At 50.0% G+C, this 18,468-nt stretch overlaps 1 pseudogene; it reads right to left on the reverse strand.

Annotated features, from left to right (window-relative positions):
• Nucleotides 1–506: 506 nt before the first annotated feature.
• The window catches only part of LOC144160806 (uncharacterized), a 247,821-nt pseudogene continuing 229,859 nt past the window's right edge, over nucleotides 507–18,468 (reverse strand).

The raw sequence follows: 18,468 nt of genomic DNA on the forward strand, positions 1-18,468 counted from the left end.
CTAACAAATCAAAGAATACAGAGGGGGCGAAGCGGCAGTCAACAAAGTGACGTGTGCAGGGGAGCTGCGGCGATTCGAATGCCGCGGCGTCTGCTCTGCAGGCTTTTCTCTTTCGGCGCAAGCGTTTCTGGAACCGTCGATTCACATCCAGAACGTTGTAGATCACATAAGATTATTCTGGGCTAGTGACGTTAGGGCGAAACGGTCTGCTAATGTGAATGTGATAGCCCGTGCGGCATAAAAATACAGAATGGAAGCCGCGCTTAGCTTGGAACGCAGATAACACAGCAGGGCGTGGCCCGGCAGTAAAAACATACAATAAATAAACAAACCCATACATGGTTCGCGGCATTACCCCTCCTCTAAGCGTGCATCGACGCGATGGTAAAATAAAGACAGTCCGAACAAACAAGGAAAAAATGTCCCTCATCTTGCATAGTAAGGTTTCAAACGAACCACTTGGGGCCGCGGGCATCGTCGTGATGTTCCGGAATCGCCATCGGGGATCACCTCGTGGGTAAGTTGGGCGACACGTCGTAGAATCTGGTAGGGTCCGAAATACCGTCGCAGGAGCTTCTCACTGAGTCCGCGTCGTCGGATGGGAGTCCAAACCCAAACACGGTCCCCTGGGTAGTACTCGACGTCTCGGCGTCGGAGGTTGTAGCGCCCGGCATCCACCAGCTGCTGGTCCGTTGTACAAACTCGAGCGAGCTGGCGGGCCTCCTCCGCGCGCTGAAGGTATCCTGGGACGTCGGGGTTGAGGTCGTCGTCTTCTACATGCGGAAGCATGGCGTCAAGCATCGTAGTCGGCATTCTTCCGTAGACGAGCTAGAACGGCGTCATTTGCGTAGTTTCCTGGTTAGCCGTGTTGTACGCAAACGTGACATACGGGAGCACTTTGTCCCAAGTCTTTTGTTCAACATCGACGTACATTGACAGCATATCCGCGATAGTCTTGTTCAGACGTTCCGTTAGTCCATTTATTTGGGGGTGGTACGCCGTCGTTCTTCGGTAGTCCGTGTTGCTGTAGCGTAACATTCCTTGCATCAGCGCCGCAGTAAAGGCCATTCCGCGGTCCGTGATTAATTCAGTTTTTTTCAATTCAATTCACTTTATTCAGCATTATTTTTACATTTATAAAAACAATTCTAGGACAGAAACAAAAAGCCACAAAAAGTAGCTTGACGGGGTTTCCGCCCCACAATTGTCGTCGGAAACAACTAGAGGAAAATTCATCATACAATTTCATAACATACACGTAACACAGATTTAAACCATGATACATTCTGGTTTGTCCTAAAACACAAACTTGATGTCCGGGTATGCAAGAACAAGAATACAATCCAAAATAAAACGGTGGATACATACAAACACATGTGCGACAAAAATGAGCTAATGAACAGTACATACACGTCGGCATATTATAAATGTACGAGTGTCGCAATTTAGGACACAGTCAATGGGAAGTTGATAAAATAATCTTTCCATTACGCTTAGAACGAGTATTTGTATTAACGTTCGTGTTTTCTAGGTAGTTTAAAGAACTAGGCACAGATTCCTTATAAGATTCCTAGCGTAAGATTCCTTGCATAAGCTCCGCAGTGAAGCCGTTCCGCGCTCCGTGATTAGGACTTCCGGGGCTCCATGTCGCAGCACAACTTGGTTCATGAAGAACTTCGCGACTTCTTGTGCAGTCCCCCTCGGTAGAGCGGCGGTCTCCGCGTAGCGCGTCATGTAGTCTGTAGCTACGACAATCCACTTGTTCTCGAATCGGGATCAGGACCAGGCCCAGAAGGTCCATTTCAATCTGTTGGAAGGGCCTCGACCGGACGGCGATCGGCTGCAGAGGTCCGGCGGGTCTCGTCGGTGGCGTTTTTCGTAGCTGGCAGTCACGGCCGCTCCGGACGTAGTGGGTGACGTCGGATGTAAAGCGGGGCCAGAGGTACCTCGCCTTCATTTTTGCAATTGTGCGAGCTGTGCCGAGATTTCCGGAAGGCGGGTCGTCGTGGCACGCTTCCAAAATTTCCTCACGAAGATCTAAGGAGGTAATTCGTTCTCGTTGCGGGGCTGAAATTTTTCATCACGAGGACGGAGTTTTTGAGGCTGAATGGTGGTAAGTTTTGTTTGAAAGCCCTAGGCACGGCGACACTACGTCCTTCCAGGTAGTGGATCATGACGCGTAACTCGGGGTCGGCACGCTGTTGAGCAGCTAGATCGCTCTCCATCACGACTCTGAAGAACGCGCTGTCGGCATCGGAGTCTGTCGGCGTCGGAGTGTTTCTGCCGGATTTATGGACAATTGTAACGTCGAATTCCTGCAGGCGCAAGCTTCATCGCCCAAGGTGGCCAGAGGGGTCCTTCGAATTGGTGAGCCAACACAGCGCATGGTGGTCTGTCACAACCTTGAACGGTCTACCATACACGTATGGGCGGAATTTTGAAATGGCCCATATGATAGCCAGGTACTCTTTCTCTGAGGCACTCTTTCTCTGAGGCAGGTGGCAGCAGCGGCCACCGCAGTACACTGCCCTAATCGCCACGCTTTTGAAACACAGATCCTGCTCTACGGTGGTGCTGGGCCTTTGGCGTTAATCGCCGGACCAGCTTTGCCTCGTCGCCCCTCGGAACCAATCGCAGCCGCTCGCTTGGCCTGTTTGCTGTGAAGTGCTTCGCCACGTGTGGAGCACCATATTGGCCTGCTGACGTTGCCAGCGAGGTGACGCCTGTGCAGAGGAATCTGCGCATCGATGACCGGCGTGACCCCCACCGTAAAAGCATCTGCGATGATCTTCCGGGCTTCATTTGGCAGCAGCGGCCACCGCAGTACACTGCCCTAATCGCCACGCTTTTGAAACACAGGTTTGTGTCGTGTTTTTTCCGCCTGGCGTGTTGCATTTTGTTCCGCTGCTGCCAAACTGTGGTTGTATTATGTCGCAATACGAGATGCCCCATGAAATTGCTAAATTCTTGAAGGACTTGAGGCAGGAAATGAGAGACATGCGGACAGCGATGGAGAAAGAATTGAGGAGGGAATTCAAAGAACTAAAGAATTCTATTGACTTCTTCAGCACTCAGTTTGACGCAATGGCTAAGCGCTCCGCGAAAATCGAGAAAGAGAACGCAGCGCTGAAAAAAGAGAACTTGCATCTAGCAGCAGAATGCAAAAGGCTGAATGAAGTTGTGATATCCTCCGAGCAACGTACGACCAGCCTTGAGCAGTACTCGCGAAGTAGGAACATTGAGATCAAAGGACTCCCGGCCGTTGACAAGGAAAATCTTCCAGCTATGCTAAGGATGCTCGGCGATGCTATCGATGAACGGATCTCTGAAACTGACGTCGATGTGCGCCATCGTGTACCAAGGAAAGATCAGGGTTGCCCGAATGTGGTTGTGCAGTTTCATTCACGTGCAAAGCGAGACGCTGTAATTGAGAAGGCACGCACGAAACGGGTCTGCGCGTCCAGTTTTGGTTTCTCTGAACCCTTACCGGTGTTCGTCAATGAGTATTTGTGTCCTACTCTTACAAAACTGCTCGGGCAAGCTGTCACGCGAAAGAAGGAACGAAACTGGAAGTACGCCTGGACAAAGGACGGCAAAATCTTTGCCCGCAAGACAGACACATCTCGCACACTGCGCATAACCTGCGAGCAGGACCTAGAGAAAATTCAATAGCCTGATGTGTAAGCAGGCGCGCATCGAATCATTTCGTAAGCCGAGATGGCTTACTCTCAGCTGAGTACTAGTGACGTTACCAATGTATATTTAGCTAAAAAACATCGCCTATCTTTTTTTCACGTAAATACTCAGTCAGTTTGCAATAAAGCTGATAGCCTGCATGCTCTACTTCTGAGCTTTAACTTCGTATTCGATGTCGTCATGCTGACCGAAACGTGGTATCAGCAAACGCAGAATATATTTAAAATGACCGGATACAATACTTACTTACTAAACCGCACGACTAAAAGAGGGGGAGGCGTATTACTTATGGGAAAAAATAATTTTAGCTCCGAAGTCATCGACGATTTCAGTGTGATTACTGATGACTTTGAGATTCTGACAATGGTAAGCGGAAAACTTGTTTTTTCAGTTTTATACCGGCCACCAGGAGGGAACATGTGTGCCTTCCTATCATTTATCGATGCGTTTTTAGGGTGGATAAACGAAAACCGTCTAAAACTTGTTTTGGGTGGTGGTATAAATATCAATATGTTAGCTCCGACATCAGCACAGCGTGAATTTGCAACAATATTGACATCGAATGCATTTGTAAACACTGTCACTGTGCCTACTCGTATTCAACCCGATTCTGCATCACTAATTGATGTTTTCGTTACAAACGTTGAGGACCCCAATATTGAGTCTGGTACCATTAGTATAAATATCAGTGACCATTTACCTATCTTTCTGATGACAGACACTACTGAAACGAAACACCCTCGACGAAGCCCCGGCCCAACATTCCAAGATATCAATGCAGTTACTTTAGACCTTTTTCCTAACGAACTAGCTACGATAAGCTGGCAGGATGTATATGCGGCAAACGATCCGGATATTGCCTACGAAGCCTTTCTGACAATTTATATCGGTCTATAAAAAACACTTCCCACGCAAGCGTTTGCGCACCAGAAAATCAAGAAAGCCATGGATTACGCCCGAATCCTTGCAGCTTATAAGAGAGAAAGATTCTCTTTATAGGCGTTTCCTAAAAACTAGGAACCCCACTGATCTTGTGGCATTTAAGGCTTTTCGAAATAAGGTCACAAACTGTCTTAGACAGGCTAAACGAAACTACCTTTTCAACATCTTTAACGAGGAGGCAATGAAACGAACGGATGTTTTATGGCAAAAACTAAACTCCCTACTTGGCAGGGAAAAAGAATTCACGCGAAGCACAGAAGTAATGCTAAATGGTAAACCAACCTGTGGAACGCAGCTAGCGGATGAGTTTAATAATTACTTTGTCAACATTGTAAACAGTACTCATAACCCTCATATCGTCGAATATATGGCAGCTAGAAATTGCAAAAGTGCATTCTTAACACCTACAAGTATCGCTGAAATCTGTTCCGTTTTTTGTACGTTACGCAATAGCAGGTCATGTGATTACGATGACATGCAAATACGACCCGTGAAGTACATGCTTGACATAATCAGCCCTGCCCTTGCACATGTGTACAATCTTGCTCTTTCAAACGGCGTTTTTCCAGACCGTATGAAAATGGCTAAAGTTAGCGTGATATTTAAAGGCGGCGATAAAAACGAGTTATCTAATTACAGGCCCATATCCGTCCTACCCGTGTTTTCTAAAGGCCTTGAAAAAATAATCACAGGAAGAATGACCACATTCTGCGAAAAACATAGTATAATTACCGATTCCCAATTTGGTTTTAAGAAAGGGTCTTCGACGGAATCAGCGCTACTGGCACAAAAAGAGTTAATTTTAACGTCGTTTGAAAATAAGCTGCTAACGCTAGCGGTGATTGTAGACTTTTCAAAAGCTTTCGACCGGATTAACCATGTAACTCTGCTCACAAAACTTGAATATTATGGTTTCAGGGGTGTATTCTTAGATCTGCTACGAAGCTATCTGCAGTTTCGTAGCCGGATTGTTGTTATTGATAATAAAATATCTGCTAGTAAACCTCTAAATTCAGGAGTACCCCAAGGAAGCATCCTTGGGCCATTACTGTTCATACTCTACATAAATGACATTGTGAATATTTCCACCTCTGCAAAATTCGTTATTTACGCGGATGACACTACATTATTCTTTACGGCAAAGGAACCTACACGATTGCTGCGTGATTCCAACGATGTGCTGGCAACGCTAAACGCCTGGAGCACAATCAATGCGTTACAAATTAACACCACAAAAACTAAAGCCGTGCTATTCAGGCCAAAAAATTCGCAAGCCTATATTGATGGTTGCCTGCACATCAGAGCATCTGCTGTGAGTACTGTGTCCCACTTTAAAAGTCTCGGTGTTAACTTTGAAGAGACCATGACCTGGAACAAACACGTTGAAAATGTAGTAGGTAAACTTTCGCGTTCTGCTGGGATTCTTACCAAGTTGCGTTTTTTCTTACCCCAAATAATCAAGCTTTTGATTTACAACTCTCTTTTTTTCTCCCACCTCAATTACTGCTTAGTTGTGTGGGGCAACACAACAAATGCCAACATTAGCAAACTCCATTTAATACAGAAGAAAGCTGTGCGAGCAGTAGCGAACTCGACGTATGATGCGCACACAGGACCACTCTTTGAAACTATGAATATCAGTCCCGTTACGCATTTATATAATGAAACACTAACTAAACGGTATCACAAAGAAAGAAAAAGATGCAGTTCTTCTTTTTTACATATTGTAAACTTAACACCCCGCAGTCACAGCCATAATACACGTCATGCAGAACCATGGCTTGTTCCCATCCCGAGAACAAATTATGGCGAACAGCTGCTGTGTTATACTTTGCCTACGTTGCTAAACTCGGAATATAACCTGTGATTTGTAATTTTTGTTCCCTTTCGGTCTTCCTACATATTTGTCTGTATTTTTCTGTATTTCGAACTACGTGATGTCAGTATTTTTCGATTCCTTAGGTGTCATGTCTTATCATTTTGTTTTTCTACCCTGCAGGTTGTCAGTATTAGTGTAATCTTGGGCGGGTGTATTTGTGTTTGCGTTTTATGCCGCTAAATGCGGTGGTGCTGCGGTGTTGTTGCTAGCTGATCTTATTGTATAAACGCGAATTTTATGCATGCGCAGCTTGTACTACAATTTGAATGTGCACTTTTACATGACCTGTACATTAAGGGGCACGGACCCCGTCAAGCCACTTTATTGGCTTTTTGTCCGTGCTCCCGGCATCTGTAAGTGTGTAGATGCCAAATAAACAGATTGATTCATTGATTGATTGAGTAGTTTTTCTCCTCCTTCGACAGGCCACGGCTGGTATAGGCGATTACATTTTCGCAACCGCTTTGCTTTTGGACGAGGACGGCAACCAAACCTATATCACTGGCGTCCGTGTGCATTTCCGTTTCGGCGTCTTCGTCGAAATGAGCGAGCACGGGCGGGCTTTGCAGGCGTTTTTGCAGCTCGCAGAATGCCTTTTCTTGGTCGTTTTCCCAGCTAAAAGGCGTGCTATCTTTCGTCAACCGTGTGAGTGGCTCTGCAATGCGTGCGAAGTTTGCGACGAAGCGCCGGTATTATGCGCATAGTCTGAGAAATCTTCGCACGCTCTTCTTGTCTTTCGGCCTTTGGAAGTTCGCAATGGCTGAAGTTTTTCCCGGGTCAGGTATGACTCCCGCGGTGTCAAAGGCTCGTATAGGCCGTCCGGGGTTATAAATGCAGTCTTCTCTCGGTCTCTCTCGGCCACTTCAATTTGCCAGTAGCCGGTCTTCAGATCCATCGATGAGAAGTACTTGGCATGGCAGAGGTGGTCGAGGGCGTCGTCGATTCATGGCAGGGGGTGATTTTGGTGATTTTGTACAGTCGACGGTAGTCAACGCAGAACCTTAATGTGCCGTCTTTTTTCTTTACGAGTACGACCCGCGCAGCCCAGCGGCTTTTCGATGGCTGTACGATGTCGTCGCTGAGCATGTCGTCGAATTTAGTCCGGATGGCTGCCCACTCCTGTGAAGAGACACGGCACGGTGACTGTCAGGTAGATCGGGCTACATCCTCGGTTATAATACGGTGCTTCGCTAGGGGTGTCTGACGTAATTTTGAACTCGACAAAAAACACTCGCTGTAGAGACGCAGCAAAGCCAATAATTTGTTCCGTTCTTCTTGCGGTAGCGCCGGATTCACGTCGAAGGGCTGCGGACGCTTGAAGGTGTCTTCGGGTGTGCGTTCAAAGTCGGCGACCGCGATCACGTCACTTGCTTGTTGCGTTTCTTCGAGGAACGCAATTGCAGCTCTCTTCTTTAAATGCTGGTACTCTTCGGTGAAATTAGTGACCAAAACGTGAGATTGGCGTTGCTTAAAGTACGCAATGCCTCTTGCGATGAAGACACCGCGGTCGAGAAGCAACCTTTGAACACTCTCTACGATAGCGTCGATGACAGGAGCAGCATCCTCACAGTAGACGGCGATCATCAAGCTTGCGCGGGGTGGTAGGGTGACGTGATCGTCGGGGATCCTGACAGCAGCACGGTGATCGGGGTTTGGCTGCGGTGTCGTGGAGTGATCAGAGGCAAAAGTTATCGACTTGGTCTGCAGATCAATTGTTTCGCCGTTGTCCGTCAAAAAGTACATTCCGAGAATTACGTCGCGGGAGGAGTTAGGCAAAATAACGAACTCAGCAGGGTACGTTGTGCCGCCTATGGTGACGCGTGATGCGCACGCTCCACTTGGCGTTACGAGATGGCCTCCTGCTGTGCGTATATGCGGACCGTCCCATATTGCCGTAACGTTCTTCAGCTTCGATGCGAATGAGCCGCTCATTACCCAGTAGTCGGCTCCCGTGTCGATGAGGGCGACTACGTCAAAGCCGTCGATGGACAACTGGACGTCGGACGCCGCTTTCCTCGAGTTTCGGGCCCGTCGGGGCATTGTATCTCGGCTTGTGTGTGTTGATGGTCGGGCACTATGCGTCGTCATTGTCGTCGTCTTCACAACGGCAGGCTCTGTCATTTCGGGTACGCGTCGCGTCGTGTCGTCGTCGGGTTCGGCAGTCACGTCCGGGTTAGATCGAGTCGTTGGACTGCGGGTACGGTGTTCGGTGCGGCCATGCGTCGTTGGAGGGTTTTCGTTTTTTCGCCGTTCTGCAGCTTCACCTTCAGACGTTGCTGCTTTTAGTTTCCTCCGCGTGGGCTGGGGGACCTTCCACGTGAGAAGTCAGCGGTGCTACGTCATCGGTGCCAGGCAGTAAAAAAAACAATAAATAAACAAACCCATTCATGGTTCGCGGCAATATGATGGTACCTGTCCTATTCAAGCAAAGCTTTCTATGCCTCACTGCCGGGGTCGATGTCCGAGCAGAACTCACTGCAGGAAAGCCAAACTTTTTACAACGGCTTTTATAAAACGGTGATTATAATAACCACCCCGGAGCAAAAAAGCGCTGATTAAGGCGGATTTCTGGGCAAGTTGGTATTCCATTGCAAGACCGTTCGAAGCACAAAACGTAAAACGAGGGACGAGGGACGAGGGACGAGGGCACAGGGACGCGCGCGTCCCTGTGCCTCTCGTCGTCCCTCGTTTTACGTTTTGCGCTTTGAACGGTCTTGCAAAAAAAGCGCTGCCATTGTGGAAGTCAAATCTGGGTCTATCGCATGAACAGGCCGACGTATTTACGATTGTGCAATTCTTTATTGCGTAGGAGAATATGCTCGAACAAGACTGTACAAGGAGACTACATAGTCAAGAAAACAAGAGAATACATGAATGTTAAAAAGGCACAACTACATGAGAATTCAGGGAAACGCACACAAGCGTCCCAAATCGGGAAGCACTGATGTGGTTGGGCGAAACAGTTATGCACACCACGTACAAACGCCACAGTTTCTCGAAAATATGAATTTGTTGATCCAGGTGGCTCAGCATCCCTATCACATAAGCGACATCGCCACAAGCTGTACAAACTAATTAAACAAACATTCCATAGGGTGGCTCACCAGGATAGCCGAAGGGCACAAATTTCATTTTCATTTTCATTTCATATATTGCATACTACAGACCTTCGCAGGTCCAAGCAGGTGGGCACGGTACAAGTAGCAAGTACATAAGTACATGTCAGGCACTCAAGTCAGGTAGAAATGTAAAAGCAAAACGAAAGAATTCAACATACAAGTACAGGTTTACAGACCCAACAATACACAGTTAGCAAAACAACCAAGGTGAATATTTTACTTTTAGTAAGTTCCATTCTGATGCTGTTCGTGGAAAAAAAGAAAATTTAAATGTATCTGTCCGTGCAAAATGAGGTGTTAGGGTTCCGGGGTGATGGTGTCTCGTGTGTCTTGTCGATATGGGTGTCAGGTACTGTGTGGGTTCTAGTGCTGTTTTCTCTGAAGAAGTTGGGAAAGAAAATCAAGCCTAAATGTCTTCTGTCGTGACTCAAGGAGTTCAATGTCATTAGCTCTAATTAAATCACAAGGTGAATCAGTGTGACGAAACTTAGAGTATATATACCTTACAGCTTTCCTTTGGATTCTTTCTAGTTTATTGAAGTTTTTCTGTGTGAACGGGTCCCATATTACGCATGCATATTCTAACTTTGGTCGGATTATTGATTGGTAGGCCAGGAGTTTGACATCTGAAGAAGCGTTTTTTAGTTTGTGTCGTAAGAAAGACAGTTTACGGAAGGCGGAAGCGGAAATGTTGTCAATATGTTGATTCCAAGATACATTACTTGTGAGTGTTACTACTAAATATTTGAATTCAGAAACTTGCTGTACAGGTGACTCATTTAGTGTATAAGTATACTGCAATGGATTTTTCTTCCGGGTTATACGCATACATACAGTTTTATCTAAGTTCAAAGCCATTCCCCAGCGATTGCACCATTGGAAAACATTAAAGAAAATGTCAATAAGGTCATGTTGATTTTCAGGGCAACTAATTTCATTATACAAAACACAATCGTCTGCGAACAGAAGAATTTGCACAGAAGAACATACTACACTTACAATGTCATTTATATACAGCAGGAACAGCAGGGGTCACAAGACACTCCCTTGCGGTACTCCGGAGGCGACAGGAAGACAGCCCGATCGTTGATTCCCGATTTCAACGTACTGAATTCGGTTTTTTAAATAATCAATAACCCAGAAAACCAAGATGCGATAAAGACCAATATTGTTTATTTTAGTATTAGTCGGGTTGAGAAGGGGGTGATATCCATACCTTTTGTGGGCGTTCGCTGCAAAATGTCCCAGAAAGAAATGTCCCATCTCTGCTATCTACAAAACAGGAATCAATTGCCTCAGGTCTACAACACGGGCGTCAATCTGTCGACTGAGCTAGTAAGGGACTCGCCTTGCATAACATTGTGTATTTTAAAGAAAAATGTTCTAGCAATTGCCGGACCACACACTTCACATACCCTATTGAGGGCGTCCTAGTATGATCACTGGTGGTGCGGGACACGATATAAATACAAGGAAGGACGCCCAGAAACCAGGGCATCGGAAATACACGCGCGTGATTCCGACACGGTCGAAGTAGTCTATACTCTGACTAAGTCGCCGTTCAACGGTGTTTCTCTTACCAAAGGGGCATTCATTTTGTACAACAGTTTACCTTTGTATCTAAAGGTAGCCATGCACTTATTTTTATGCCCGCTGTTACGAATGGGCCAGCGCCGCAGTACTTCCCCGCATCACTCCTCGGTTGTGCGGCGAAGCCACTCGTGCGCCTTCGAAAACAGGCGCAATCATGTCGGCAACAAGTTGCGACAAAGCCTCGTCAGACGCTTCGCTCTCTGCGCATTCGGCGGCTGCCTACGGCGGCTGAACTTCGGCGGCTGCCTGCGTGGCTCGTCTCCACGCTCTTCAAGGACAGAGGCCCCGGTGATCGCAACGGAGTCCTCCTCTCTCCCCTCTCTCGGACTCAATGTGCCCGAGGCTATGAACGGCTTACGAACTCTGGAAAGAGTGTTGTGCGTGTTCCAGCGTGTTGCGTTTGACCGTTATCGCTTTTGGGTATAAATAGAGCTTGCCCAAGCGTTGTAAACCATTCCTGTTAGAGCAGCGAATCGATGTTGTCGCTCTGTTCGAGTCCTGTATTGTAACCTCGCCCGTCGGGGCATTGTTCTTTGGCTTCGGCTCACCTCTCGCTATGAAGTAAACAGTTACGTTAGCCTACGGCTTCTGGACTTCTTCACGGCTGCAACAGCGGCTGGCCGCTCGCATCATACACGCTACCACTCGTATGTCGGAGGCCACGGAGCTCGGATCGGGTGCCCCCGCCCGGTCGCAACAACTGGTTGGCAGCGGTGGGATGGCAACTTCGTAACACCTGAAGCCAGCGGTGCGAGACCCAACACCACGGACGTCAAGGCGGCTTCGGACTTCGCAGAATTCACGGCGGTCAAGGGTGAGTGCGGGACTTTTCTTCACTGAGTTTTACCAGGCTGCTGAGGATAGCTGGTAGGGCGTGTGTTTTTGTCGCGTGGGTTATTCGCGCAAAACATTTTTGGAGCAGTGGGAAAGCAGTACTCTAGACCGGCCATGAATTTGAAAGCGTTGAAAAAACCGCAGTTGTTGGAGCTTGCAAAAGAGTTCCGCTTGGATGTTACGGACGCGCTGAGAAAGCCAGAGCTGATACAGGCTATACTCGCTGTCGGGGCTGACGATGAGGAGCTGTCGGAATGCATTGAGCTGATCAATTGCAGGGAGACCGCGAAACGTCAGGCCGCCGAGGCAGAGGCTAAACGTCAGGCCGCCGAGGCAGAGGCTAAACGTCAGGCCGCCGAGGCAGAGGCCAACCGTCAGGCCGCCGAGGCAGAGGCTAACCGTCAGGCCGCCGAGGCAGAGGCTAAACGTCAGGCTGCAGAGGCTGAGCGCCAGCGTGAGGAACGCGAGAGGCAGAAACAGGAAGAACAGGAGAAAAAGAGACGAGAGCATGAGCTCCTACTCGATCGAGAAAAGCGACAGCATGAGCTGGAAATGAAGCGTCTAGACGTCGAGGCGTCTCGACCTAGACGTCAGAGTGGCAGCAGCGTGCAGTCTGCGGCGACTGAGCGGCCTACGCTGCGAATGTGTGACCTAATGCGACCCTACAAGGTAGGAGAAGACATCGGCCTTTTTTTGGTCAACTTCGAGCGTACGTGTGAGAGGGCCCAGTTTAGCCGAGACTCATGGCCGCAAAAGCTGCTTACGCTTTTGCCAGGTGAGGCATCCGACGTGATGGCCCGCTTGCCAAAGGAGGAGGCGGAGGACTATGAGAAAGTCAAGTCTAGCCTCCTGCGTAAGTACAGGCTGTCAGCAGAGGCGTTTCGCCAGAAGTTCCGTGAAGCCGAGAAAGCCAGGGGCGAGTCATACTCTGAGTTCGCCTACAAGCTGAGGGCAAACATGAAAGAGTGGCTCAAAGAGGCAAAGGCTTTCGGAGAGCACGACAAGGTAGTTGAGTGCTTCGGTCTTGAGCAGTTTTACCGCCGCCTACCTGAAAACCTGAGACTCTGGGTGCAAGATAGGCCAGGGGTAAATACTGTGGATAAGGCAGATCAACTAGCCGACGAGTTCATCGCACGTCGAGGTGCGCAGGGGCCGAAAGACGGCCAAAAAGAGTTCAGGCCGAAGCCTGATAAGTTAGGGCCGAAAGGCAGAGCTCCCTACGAAAAGAGCGGAGCAAAAGTGACCGAATCCGCGAATAATGAAACGGGCTCGGAAAACGAAAAGAGCGCAAACGCAGAGGCACAGCGCCGAAAAAAGGCTTTCGAAGCGCGCAAGCAGTCCGCGTGCTACAATTGTGGCGAGACAGGGCATTTCGCAGTTAGTTGCAAAAAGGGCAAGCTTGTCTTTCACATAGTACACCAGGATGAGGAGAGCAGACAACTTTTAGAGCCCTACGTACGCGAGCTTGCAGTTAACGGCAAACCGTGCCGAGTGCTTCGCGATTCCGCAGCAACAATGGACGTGGTCCACCCGTCCTACGTCGAATCGCACCAATTCACGGGCGATCGCGCGTGGATAAAGCAAGCCGTAGAAGCGCAAAGCGTGTGTCTTCCGATCGCCAGGATAACCATCGATGGTCCCTTCGGAAAGCTCGAAACCGAGGCCGCTGTCTCTCCCAGCCTTCCGGCGCAGTATCCGTATCTTTTCTCGAACAGGTCCGATCAGCTGCTGCGCGAAAGGGGACTCGTTTTCGGGGAAGGGATAGTGTTCGCGCTGACGCGCTCGAAGGCTCGCGAACTCGGAGCGAAGGCGGCGGTTGAAAGCAGGAACGATTCGCGAAGAAAGGAGCTCAAGGGAGAGAGACTCCAACGGGAGAACAAGAACCTAGAGCACGAAATTCAACTCTTGCGCGAAAAAGCGAAGGTGAGAAACCCAGAGTTAGAATTGTTGCTCGAAAAAGACCTCGTTGTGGAGGAAAGCACCGTGCCAGCGCTGCCAGTAGCAGACGCTCTGGAGCGCGAGTCGGAGGCGACGGTTGCGGCCGAGCAGCGCGTCAAGGTTGCTGAGAGAGATAACGACGGCACATTAGCTCAGACTGTCGGCAGAGGGCAGTGCGTGTCCACTGAGTGTAGAGTTCCTGTATATAGCTCCCGCAGGGAGCTAAGAGTTGCGCGACCCTTTTCCACGCGCCGCCGTGATTGCGACACTCCGGTTATCCATGTCGGGCAGAGAAGCCCCCACTACGGCTGCGCCGCAGCCGCCGACGCGGGCGGCACCAGCGGTGCCGCTGACCGAAGCGCCCCCACCGCGCGTCGGCCGCCGTCGGAAGCGTGGCGGCGAGGCTCCTTCACTCGCGACAGGCGGCTTTCCCGCAGCAATCCGGATAACAAAGATGGCGGTCGGTCGCGCAACTCTTAGCTCCCTGCGGGAGCTATATACAGGAACTCTAACTGAGTGCGATAATGTGTCGGCGTTTGTTGTAGAGATCTCGGCGGAGTGTTCGGACGGTTCAAATTCGCGGGAAGCCTTGGGAACGGCTGCTGACGTGAACGTGAACACTTCGCGAGATAGCGACGTTTCGCAGGAATGCGTAAACGATGAGGTTTCCGAGACGCCGCACGAGTCCGCTGAAACGGAGGTTGTTCCTTCGGACGGTAGTGCAGAAACGAGCGATGTGGTGGCCAAGCCTGCAGCCGAGGCAGCGAGCGGTTTGCACAGCTCAGCTGGGAGTCATGACGATCTCGCCACTGAGCAAGCCGATTCCGTTCTGCCACCCGCTCAGGTAGCTGACCTCGAGCAACGGCCAGCCGAGCTCGTAGAGATTCAGGCGTCTGGGGCGGCTGAGCCGTCTTTTGAGACAGGGCAGCATGGATCTAGTGTAGCCTTGACAGCCGCAAAACAGAACGAAAACACCCTTCGGTGTTCGCTTGCTGAGGCTGTCGCCGAAAGCGCGAGGGGCGACGAGGTAGGGACTGTTCGAAGCTACCAGGTGTCTCATGAGCATGTCGTGCCCTTTTCACTCCCAGCTGATGCTCCCGATGATAGGCCAACATCGGCTCAGCTAGTTGAGATTTCGGTGGCGCCTGTGGCGGAGCCGTCTTTTGAGAATCAGACAGAGCAGCCTGGTTGTAGTGTAGTTCTAGCAGTGAGGAAGGAGAACGGGAACACACTTCGGCCTTCGCGTGCTGAGGGTGTCGCCGAAAACGCGATGGATGACGAGATAGGGTCTGTTGGAAGTTACGAGGTGTCGAAAGAGCGGCTCGTGGCCTTTTCACTCCCAGCTGATGCTCCCGACGATAGGCCAGTATGGGCAAAGCTAGTTGAGATTTCGGTGGCGCCTGTGGCTGAGCCGAAGTTGGGAACCGATCAGCCTAGAGAAGAGAACGTGAACGCGTTCCGATGTTCGCTTGCCGAACGCGTTCGCGAAAAGGCGGGCAACGAGGAGAGAGGGAAAACGTCTGCGCCTACTTGTGGCGCGTGTTTCACTGCGGGCACGCCGAGGGGCAAAGCCGTGAGCTCGCATCGTGCCAAGGGAACGCCGCCTCCAGGAAGGAGTGCGCGCCTTACGTTCGAACGCTGGAAAATCTCGCTCGCTGCTCCGCGCGCTCGACCTTTTTCGAACAAGACGACCGGAGTCTTTTCACGCGGTCGCAGCAGTCTCTTTCAGAGAACGGGCGCACCTAAAGTGCGATACAAGAAGGGGAAGGCTCGGAGCAATGGCGAGAGCTGAAATCGCGGCTCTCAGCACGAGAAGGGGCCTGTAGACGCCTGACTTTCTCAAGTTCATTGTTTTTCCTGACGCAGGTTTCGCCCTTTCCGATTATATTTCTTTTTGTGTGGGACATTTCCAATCACGCGAAATGTCACCTTTTCAAGTTTTTCACTTGTCTAAAGTACTGCTGGGCAAAAATATAACTAGAGTAGTTAGTTATTCGCGTACTTTTCGCAACTAAAAGCCTGGTAGATCTTCAGTGTTGATTTGTCTTCGCACTTGCCGGCGATGCGGTTGTGTCTTCCTGTGCTGTTCTGTTGCTTGCCTGACCAAGCCAGAGACGTTCTTGGGGAGCCACTACTCGTCCAGTGACCCGCCCGGTGAAGCTCCAGCACGGTGTCGTACAGACAAGGCCTGGAGTCGAGCGTCTGCCGAACACTTCACTTCGACAGCATCCCTCCGGACAACGGTTGCAGACCCTTATCCATCGGGATCTCGGACCCCCGGCGGAGAAGCTGTTACGAATGGGCCAGCGCCGCAGTACTTCCCCGCATCACTCCTCGGTTGTGCGGCGAAGCCACTCGTGCGCCTTCGAAAACAGGCGCAATCATGTCGGCAACAAGTTGCGACAAAGCCTCGTCAGACGCTTCGCTCTCTGCGCATTCGGCGGCTGCCTACGGCGGCTGAACTTCGGCGGCTGCCTGCGTGGCTCGTCTCCACGCTCTTCAAGGACAGAGGCCCCGGTGATCGCAACGGAGTCCTCCTCTCTCCCCTCTCTCGGACTCAACGTGCCCGAGGCTATGAACGGCTTACGAACTCTGGAAAGAGTGTTGTGCGTGTTGCAGCGTGTTGCGTTTGACCGTTATCGCTTTTGGGTATAAATAGAGCTTGCCCAAGCGTTGTAAACCATTCCTGTTAGAGCAGCGAATCGATGTTGTCGCTCTGTTCGAGTCCTGTATTGTAACCTCGCCCGTCGGGGCATTGTTCTTTGGCTTCGGCTCACCTCTCGCTATGAAGTAAACAGTTACGTTAGCCTACGGCTTCTGGACTTCTTCACGGCTGCAACAGCGGCTGGCCGCTCGCATCATACACGCTACCACTCGTATGTCGGAGGCCACGGGGCTCGGATCGGGTGCCCCCGCCCGGTCGCAACACCGCCTTTGGAATGTATGGCTTTCTAGGGCATTGATCGAAATGTTGCCGAAAACGCCGAAAGAATTTAAAATATGTGCTACGCGGAGAATTTAAGCATACATGTTTTGCGGGAAAACCTCTTTTTTGTGTTGGAGACATGGTTTGTCAAAAAACGAAGCGAGGGAGTGTCGCCGAGGGACCCGTGGACTACCGGAAGTGCGCTCACAGACACCCGTGTGAAAACCACTGGCCCTGCATACGTCGCAGTAACGCAGAATAGTTTTGCCATTGAATAGTGCACTGAACGGAAGGTCGTTTTCTAGCAACTTGGCGGTTTTCTCGCGGAACCGGAATACGCTGCGTGTCGTGGCTTTGGCCAGCGATAAGTGCCCACTCAAGGTGTATGTGAATCGGAACACATCCGCTGCTTGCCTCATGCACTTGGTGTAGTGTCGGCGCTTAGAGGTTGGAATGGAAACACTACTGAGAAAGTTGTTTGCCTGGGCGGAGAGATCACAGGGCAGAAGACGCGGGCCGGACGGACGTTGAAGCGTTCAAGGACCAGCCTCAAGGACTCATTGGATTCGTGTTTCATCTACAAATGCCTTCACAGGCTGTCTGCAGTGTTTTTATTGCGTCATTTGTTATGGTTTTGATATCACCTTTACCGATTTTGTTGTGAATAGAACAATTCACAACAGTGTGGAACTTGTACAAGGCAGACTCACCAAATATAATTGTCCGTATGAATAATTTATCTCTCTTATCGACTCACAGGAATATCTATTGAAAACATTGAGACTTCTCGGAATACTACAGGACGATTGTCGGCAACCTAAACTCTAGAGCGCGAAAACGCCACGCGCCACAGCAAAAAACCCTCCGAGGCTGTCACAGCACCATCGCTTTTTAAGGGATAGCTAAGCCTTAAGTGCCTGATTCTGCGGGAAACCACCGCTGTTCTAGCTGTTGTCTGGTCGAAAAATTGGCCGCTTGAAAGAGTACATGAGCAGCACACATGTGATAGGATGGCATTCTAAGCCAGGCCTCCACACTACGAGCCTAATATGCTAACACTGCGACATTTTTCGTTTTCTTTTGTGCATGAAAAATTTAGTCGAATTGAGACACGTCAGTTACACACAATATACAAACTAACAGACAACGAATAGTAAGAGCATGAGCCTAAGAAAGGTCTGCATCATCTCAAAGCTGTGACAAGCAGACGCACGCATCCAAAAGATGCAGCTGCTCCTGTGGATCCGTCTGCGCCACATAAACGCTGCGTACCAACGCTGCCGTAGTTAATCAAGAGCAGTGGGAGGGAGCGCTGTGCAGCTCGGACCCAGAGGTCCAGATACTTCTGGTCACCCGTGCTGCAAACGTCGCTGCCGGCCTCAAACGGGCGGCCACACCGCTTCCGTAACCCAGCCTAAGATTCAGTAAAGTGATTCCTCCTCCTCCTCCTCCATCATGCGCCACTTCCACAAGCTAAACAATCGTGGAAAGTTTTTATTTGTTTCAAGTTTCGTAAGAAGCCGTCGAATAGCTCAGAGGAC

The sequence above is a fragment of the Haemaphysalis longicornis genome, unplaced genomic scaffold, assembly GCF_048455015.1.
Source record: "Haemaphysalis longicornis isolate Haplotype H1 unplaced genomic scaffold, Haemaphysalis longicornis Haplotype H1 scaffold_11, whole genome shotgun sequence".
NCBI classification, from domain to species: Eukaryota; Metazoa; Arthropoda; class Arachnida; order Ixodida; family Ixodidae; genus Haemaphysalis; species Haemaphysalis longicornis.